We start from the raw sequence: 7498 nt of genomic DNA on the forward strand, positions 1-7498 counted from the left end.
GCGGCTGCAAGGACGGGGAGAAATTAATGAAGAAGATAGAGATTTCCGGCTGCGCCGCGGAATTTGCACCGGAAACGGCGAAATGCGGCCAAGAAAACCCGGAAAGAAAAGCTCGTCAATTCTTTCCTCTTCGATTACCTCTTTCTCAGCCTAGCTCATCCACCTGCCTCGGCGAGCAAATTAAGCGGGTAGGAGCCTCCTACGCTATCTCCCTCGAGCGGCGGGGCCGAGGGGAGGGCAGGGGGGAGGACTGGAGTGAGAGCGGAGGCAATGCCTGCCCTGCTCTGCTGCAAGTGGAAGGAGGATGAGGGAGGGGGCGGCAGCGTGGCCTCTCTCCGTTTGCTTGGGTGGTGGCTGGTGGGTGCTACTGCTGGCACGAGGAGAGGAGAGGAGGCCCTGGCTGGGTGGCTCGTTTTTGGACGGGCTCGCTCGTTAACTCCACTCTCCACTGACCGGACCGCCGGCAACAGCCAACCACCGGGTGTGTCAGTCAGCCGGAGTCGCGTTTACTGGACTGGCGGGCGGGCGGGCGGGCGACTTTACTTGTACTGGTGTCGTGCACGGGCAGTTCTGGGTCACCGCGAGACGCGCGGTGCGGGTGGGGTGGGGTGGACTGGTGCGGCGCAGCGTTCCTCTCCGTCTGCGGTCTCCACGCCGCGGCAGGTGTCGACAAAGGGATAGTTTAATGGCTGCCTCGGAGCATGTGCACCGCTCTTGCAGTGTTTCTTTCTCCCGATGATCCCGCTCTTGCACTGTGTCACTGACAATTGGGGGCGGCATGAGTAGTGCTTGTGTGCGCGCTGTGGACAGCAGTCGGTTTGGGGATGAAATTCTTTTGGGAGAATCGCCCCCCTTTCTAGCTTTTTCCAGAATCACCATTTCATATGTTTTTTACAATCCTAATTAATTAGATCTTAACTAGATAGAATTATAAAAAATATGAAGTAATGATTCTGTAAGAAGTTGAGGAGGGGAACGATTCTGGGAAAATCATCGAAAAGAACTGGCCCTAAGCATGACCGGAGGTGGTAATGAGCGCGTGAAAAGGCTGCCATGGCATGGCAGGACCGGCCAAAGCGCCCGTGAGCCCCAGGTGCGCTGGTGGTTGGTATAATTGCGGCTTTCGTTTCATGGTGTAGCGTCGTTCGATGGTGGTGCACTTTAGGATCGCCCCGTTGCCGCCGAGGCGAGGCGCACTGCCAGTTTTTGTCCGCGGGTGCGAGCAATGTGTGTATGCTGCGGAAGTGAAGTGCCACCGCACCGACCGGGGCCAGCATGCACGAGTGAGCGGGCGGGCGGGCGGGCGCGCATCTTGGGTTGAGTAAATAGGCAATTTCTCGATTAAATTAATCTACGAGTAAATCACTAGCGTGACATTAATACAAATAAACGCATACTGATATTCAGTGAAGATATCACATACTACATTAATTGCAAAAAGGTCTACGTATAACGCTAGCATGGCTAAAACAAAAAACAGTAGGAGCGGGATAAACGAGTTATACCCTCCAGTAGGCCATGCAGAGGCCGCGGCTTTGGTGGCAGCAGCTGCGTCCTCGGCGGCCTTCTTGTCGGCTTCAGCTTTCTCGGCGGCGGCACGCTCGGCGGCGGTGGACATGGTGGTGATGAAGGCGACGCGTAATCGCTGCCCAAAAACCTATTCGCCCCTCACCCCGTATAGGAACCAGAAGGGCGTGGTTTCGGAGACCTGCTCTCCCGTCGACCGTGTACGCGGCAGACGGGATGGAGTCACCGGCGGCAACAGCAGCAAGGGAACGACGGTGGGCGTGCGCGTGGAGAAGATGTGATCTGTTCGTGGCGGCTAGGGTTGGGAGACACCACACACTTATATAGGTGCAGCCGCGTGGAGAGACGTGGGCTCGACCCACGTTCGAGTCCGTGACAGCCCACGATTCGACGTCTCAGATTGTGGCCAGCTGTCTGAAACTCTCCGTTAGTGACTGGCAAAAATAAACGCGTAGGTGTGAGCTCGGCTCGGTTCAATCCCGCAACCTGCGGCGCGGCGTGGCGAGGCGGGCGGCGGAGGAGGAGCGCGTGAGGGCCTCTTCTCTTCTCAAACTCTAATAGCATGTGAAAGAACATCCCTTATAAGGAGGCCCAACTCCTCTTCCAGTTCTGGGGTGGGACTAAACTTCCCATCTCCACCTAGTGCCAATAAACCCACATGGGCCCTTAGAGATTTTCAGAAATTGCTATATGGGCCTAAAGGCCATCTCAAATTTCAGCAATCCCCCACCAGATCTCGAGGGCACATTGTGTCCTCTGTTCCAATTGCTGTTTCGATATACCAGTGTTTCAGTGAAGACCTGTTAAGGTTGAGCTTCACCTAGAGCAAGTAGCTACACTCCTTCACAACTGAACAATGGACTATGCCTTGAATTGTTAGTTTGGCGTAAAGAAGCTTCACCACATGTCTTACTAGTACTGGGCTGCCGAAGGCTGACCCCTCGGGTGAAGCATATAAGTCACACTCCTGGCCTATTCATGAGCTTACTAGAGATCACCCCAATCTCATAGACTGTGACCAGCGATCAGGCTCACATAGGTGTGTTCCTCCAAAGATCGCTCTGTAGGAAAGCATCTTGCTTACATAAGCTTTGGAACTCATTAAGACAATAGTCATCCTACCATACAGTCTTGAGAGTATTGCATCTCCAACGGAGTGGGTTAGTATAGTTATTCTCCTCAGTTCACCATTGGCTTGTTTTCCCAGGTCCTACTTCACGGGATCTCCGATCACATAGGTTGGGTTACCACCATGGCAACTCATGTGGATCTCATACCCATCTCCCTTGATGCATTATCTATCACGACACGTGATAGCCCTTTCGTAAAGGGATCTGCCAGATTCTTAGCCGTATGGACATAGTCCAACGCTATCACTCCAGAGTTTTTTAATTTTCTGACAGCTTTTAATCTCATTCTTATGTGTTTGGTGGACTTCATGTTGTCCTTTGAACTCTTGACCTTGGTGATGATAGTCTGATTGTCACAGTTCATAAGGATAGCCGAAACCGGTTTATCAACCAATGGCAAGTCCATCAAAAGATCTCGAAGCCATCCCGCTTCAACACCAGATGTGTCTAATGCCGTTAATTCTGCTTTCATTGTCGATCTCGTTAAGATTGTTTGCTTGCAAGACTTCCAGGAAACAGCGCCACCTCCAAGAGTAAACATATACCCAGTTGTGGCCTTCATCTCATTAGCATCAGAGATCCAACTTGCATCACTATACCCTTCAAGTACCGACGGGTCTCCGGTATAGTGAAGTCCATAGTTCATAGTATCTTTCAGATAGCGCATAACTCTTCAACAGCATGCCAATGTACATCACCCGGTTTGGAAACAAACCGGCTCAGTTTGCTCACAGCAAACGCGATGTCAGGCCTCGTTGCGCTCGCTAGGTACATCAGTGAACCAACGATTTGAGAGTATCTCAACTGATCTATAGCCGTGCCTTTAGACTTTCGAATCAACACGCTAGGATCATATGGTGTTTGAGATGGTGTGCAATCCGAATATCCAAAACGACTCAACACATTCTCAACATAGTGGGATTGCAGAAGTGTAATCCCACCCTCATTATCTCTCAGTAGCTTGATGTTCAAGATAACATCAGCCACACCAAAGCCTTTCATCTCAAAGTTCTAAGACAGAAACGACTTGACCTCCTCAATGACTTTGAGGTTGGTTCCGAATATCAATATGTCATCAACATACAAGCACAGTATAACTCCTTCGCCCCCACCATGGCGATAGTATACACATTTGTCAGCCTCATTAACAACGAAACCAACAAATGTCAGAGTTGTATTAAACTTATCATGACATTGCTTAGGTGCTTGCTTCGGGCCATATAAAGATTTCAGCAACCTACACACCTTTCTTTCCTGACCATCTATCACAAAGCCATCTGGCTGTTGCATGTAGATTTCCTCGTTTAGCTCTCCATTCAGAAAATCCGTCTTAACATCCATTTGATGGACGAGAAGACCACGCGAGTCCGCCAACGAGAGTAATACTCAAATGGTGGTCAGTCTAGCCACGGGTGAATAAGTATCGAAGAAATCTTCCTCTTCTTTCTGGTCATAGCCCTTGGCCACAAGCCTAGCCTTGTACTTTTCGATCGTACCATCGGGCCTAAGCTTCTTTTTGAACACCCACTTACATCCTAATGGTTTGCAACCATAGGGACGGTCAGTGATCTCTCATGTCCCGTTAGCCATGATGGAGTCCATCTCGCTACGGACCGCATCCTTCCAGTAATCAACTTTTGGAGAGCCATGCGCTTCTGAAATAGAAGTGGGAGTATCATCCACGAGGTACACGAAGAAATCATCACCAAAGGTCTTTGCAGTCCTTTGTCTCTTGCCCCTACCAAGGGTTCCCTCATCATCATCCTCAGGACTTTCCATGTGTTTGTTCATAATATTCCATAGGGATGGCAGGTTCAGGAGTCTCCTCAGATTCCTGTCTAGAAGTGCTTTGTATATCGCTCATAGGAAAAGTATCCTCGAATAATGTAGCATCCTTAGACTCCATAATTGTACTGACCTTCTGGTCAGGTACCTCAAATTTCACTACTACAAATCTATAGCCAACGCTATTCTTAGCATAGCCCAAATTAACGCAGTCCACAGTCTTGGGTCCAAGCTTACGCTTTTTGGGGATCGGCACATTGACTTTCGCCAAACAACCCCAAGTACGCAAGTACGAAAGTGTTGTCCTTCTCTTCGCCCATTTCTCATAGGGAGTGATCTCATTATCCTTTGTTGGAACTTTATTCAGGACATGACATGCCATCAATATAGCCTCCCCCCAACATGCCTTGGATAAACCCGATGTATCTAACATGGCATTAACCGAATCAGTTAGAGTATGGTTTTTCCGCTCGGCAACCCCGTTTGACTGGGGTGAATAGGGAGGCGTCCTCTCATGAATAATGTCGTGTTCCGCACAAAAAGAATCAAACTCACTCGAGAAGTACTCTCCACCATGATCTGATCGGGCTCGTTTAATTTTCTTTTCAAGTTGATTCTCAACTTCTGCCTTATAGATTTTAAAGTAGTGTAGAGCCTTATCTTTAGTATTTAACAGATACATATAGCAATATCTAATGGAATCATCTATCAATGTCATGAAGTATTTCTTTCCACCTTTAGTCAACACACCATTCATCTCACAAAGATCAGAATGTACGAGTTCTAATGGTGCCAAGTGTCTCTCCTCCGCGGCCTTGTGAGGCTTGCGAGGTTGCTTAGCTTGCACACATGAAAGGCACTTAGAACCTTTGGCTAAGGTGAAACTCGGGATTAAATCCAACTTGGCTATCTGCGTCATAACATCGAAACTAATGTGACAAAGACGTGAATGCCAAACTTCAGATTCATTAACATTCGAATGAATATGGTTCACGACTTTATTACAAAAATCTGCGAGGGAAAGGCGGAACATCCCTCCGCTTTCATAACCTTTTCCAACAAAGAGTCCATATTTCGTAACAACTAATTTATTAGACTCGAAAACCAACTTAAACCCTTCTCTACATAGAAAGGATCCACTAACAAGGTTCTTCTTGATGGCGGGGACATGCTGCACGTTCTTCAGCTGCACGATCCTTCCCGAAGTAAACTTCAGATCGACCATGCCAACACCATGAATAGAAGCACTCACGCCATTCCCCATCAATACGGACCCGTGGCTTGTGACCTGGTAAGAAGAAAACAATGAAATGTCAGCACACACATGAATACCTGCACCTGTGTCCATCCACCAATCGGTGGACTGAAACACTGAAAAACAGTAAATAAATTACCGTACCCAGGTGCACCATTCTCATTGTTGCCCACAATCATGTTGACAGACTTGGAGTCCTGTCCTGGCTTCTTGTACTTGTTAGGGCACTTGTTGGCCCAGTGTTCAACCGAACCACAAGTAAAGCAGCCCTCATCCTTCTTGTTCTTCTTGAAGGTCTTCTTACCCTTCTTCTTAAAGTCGGTATTGTGTTGGACACCGTTCTTTCCCTTGGGCTTGTGGGAGTTATGGTTCCTCTGGTTAACCATGTTGGCAACAGAAGTTCCTTCGACCCCTTTTCCGTGTGAGTCCTTTGCCCTTGAATTCTGCTCAACACTCAGATGGGCAATGACATCCTCCATAGAGAATTCACGCCTATGATGTTTCAGAGTGGTGGCAAAGTTCCTCCAGGAATTAGGGAGCTTAGCAATTATGCAGCCCGCGACAAACTTGCCCGGTAACTCGCACTTAAGAAGCTCAATCTCCTTAACAATGCATATTATCTCATGAGCCTGCTTCAATACAGGACGGTTTTCAACCATCTTGTAATCATGGAACTGCTCTATAATATACATCTCGCTCCCTGCATCGGCGGCCCCGAATTTAGATTCGAGCGCCTCCCACAAGTCCTTGGCGACATGCACATGTAAATATGTGTCGACCAGTTTATCTCCGATCACGCTAAGAACTGCTCCGAGAAACACAACGGTGGCCTCCTTAAGCGCCTTCTCCTGTTCAGGAGCAATCGTTCCCATGGAGACATCGGCGACCCAGAACACGTTCATAGCCGTGAGCCATAAAGTGGTCTTAGTCTGCCAATGCTTAAAATACGTACCGGTAAACTTATCCGGTTTCAGTGCAGCGGCAAAGCCACTTGCCGAAAAATTCCTACACATAATAGGTTTTTGGATTGTTGAGTAAATAGGCAATTTCTCGATTAAATTAATCCACGAGTAAATCACTAGCATGGCATTGACACAAATAAACACATACTGATATTCAGTGAAGCTAGCACATACAACACTAATTGCAGAAAGGTCTACGTATAACGCTAGCATGGCTAAAACAGAAAACAGTAGGAGCGGGATAAACGAGTTAGCCATGCAGAGGCCGCAGCTTTGGTGGCAGCAGTTGCGTCCTCGGCGGCCTTCTTGTCGGCTTCAGCTTTCTCTGCGGCGGCACGTTCAACGTTGGTGGACATGGTGATGATTAAGGCGACGCAGACGTAGAGGAAGTAGACGATCGGAAGCGAGCAGTCGCGTAATCGTTGCCTAAAAACCTATCCGCCCCTCACCCCGTACAGGAACCAGAAGGGCGTGGTTTCGGAGACCTGCTCTCCCGTCGAGCGTGTACACGACGGACGGGATGGAGTCACGGCGGCAGCAACATCAAGGGAACGACGGTGGGCATGCGCGTGGAGCAGATGTGATCTGTTCGTGGCGGCTAGGGTTGGAAGACACCGCACACTTATATAGGCGCAACCGCATGGAGAGACGTGGGCTCGACCCACGTCCGAGTCCGTGACAGCCCACGATCCGACGTCTCAGATCATTGCCTAGCTGTTAGAAACTCTCCGTTAGTGAATGGAAAAAATAAGCGCGTAGGTGTGAGCTCGGCTCGGCTCAATTCAGCAACCCGCGGTGCGGCGCGTCGTGACGAGGCGTGGCGGGCGGCGGAGGAGGAG

Source organism: Triticum aestivum, chromosome 4A (genome assembly GCF_018294505.1).
Source record: "Triticum aestivum cultivar Chinese Spring chromosome 4A, IWGSC CS RefSeq v2.1, whole genome shotgun sequence".
Taxonomy (NCBI): Eukaryota; Viridiplantae; Streptophyta; class Magnoliopsida; order Poales; family Poaceae; genus Triticum; species Triticum aestivum.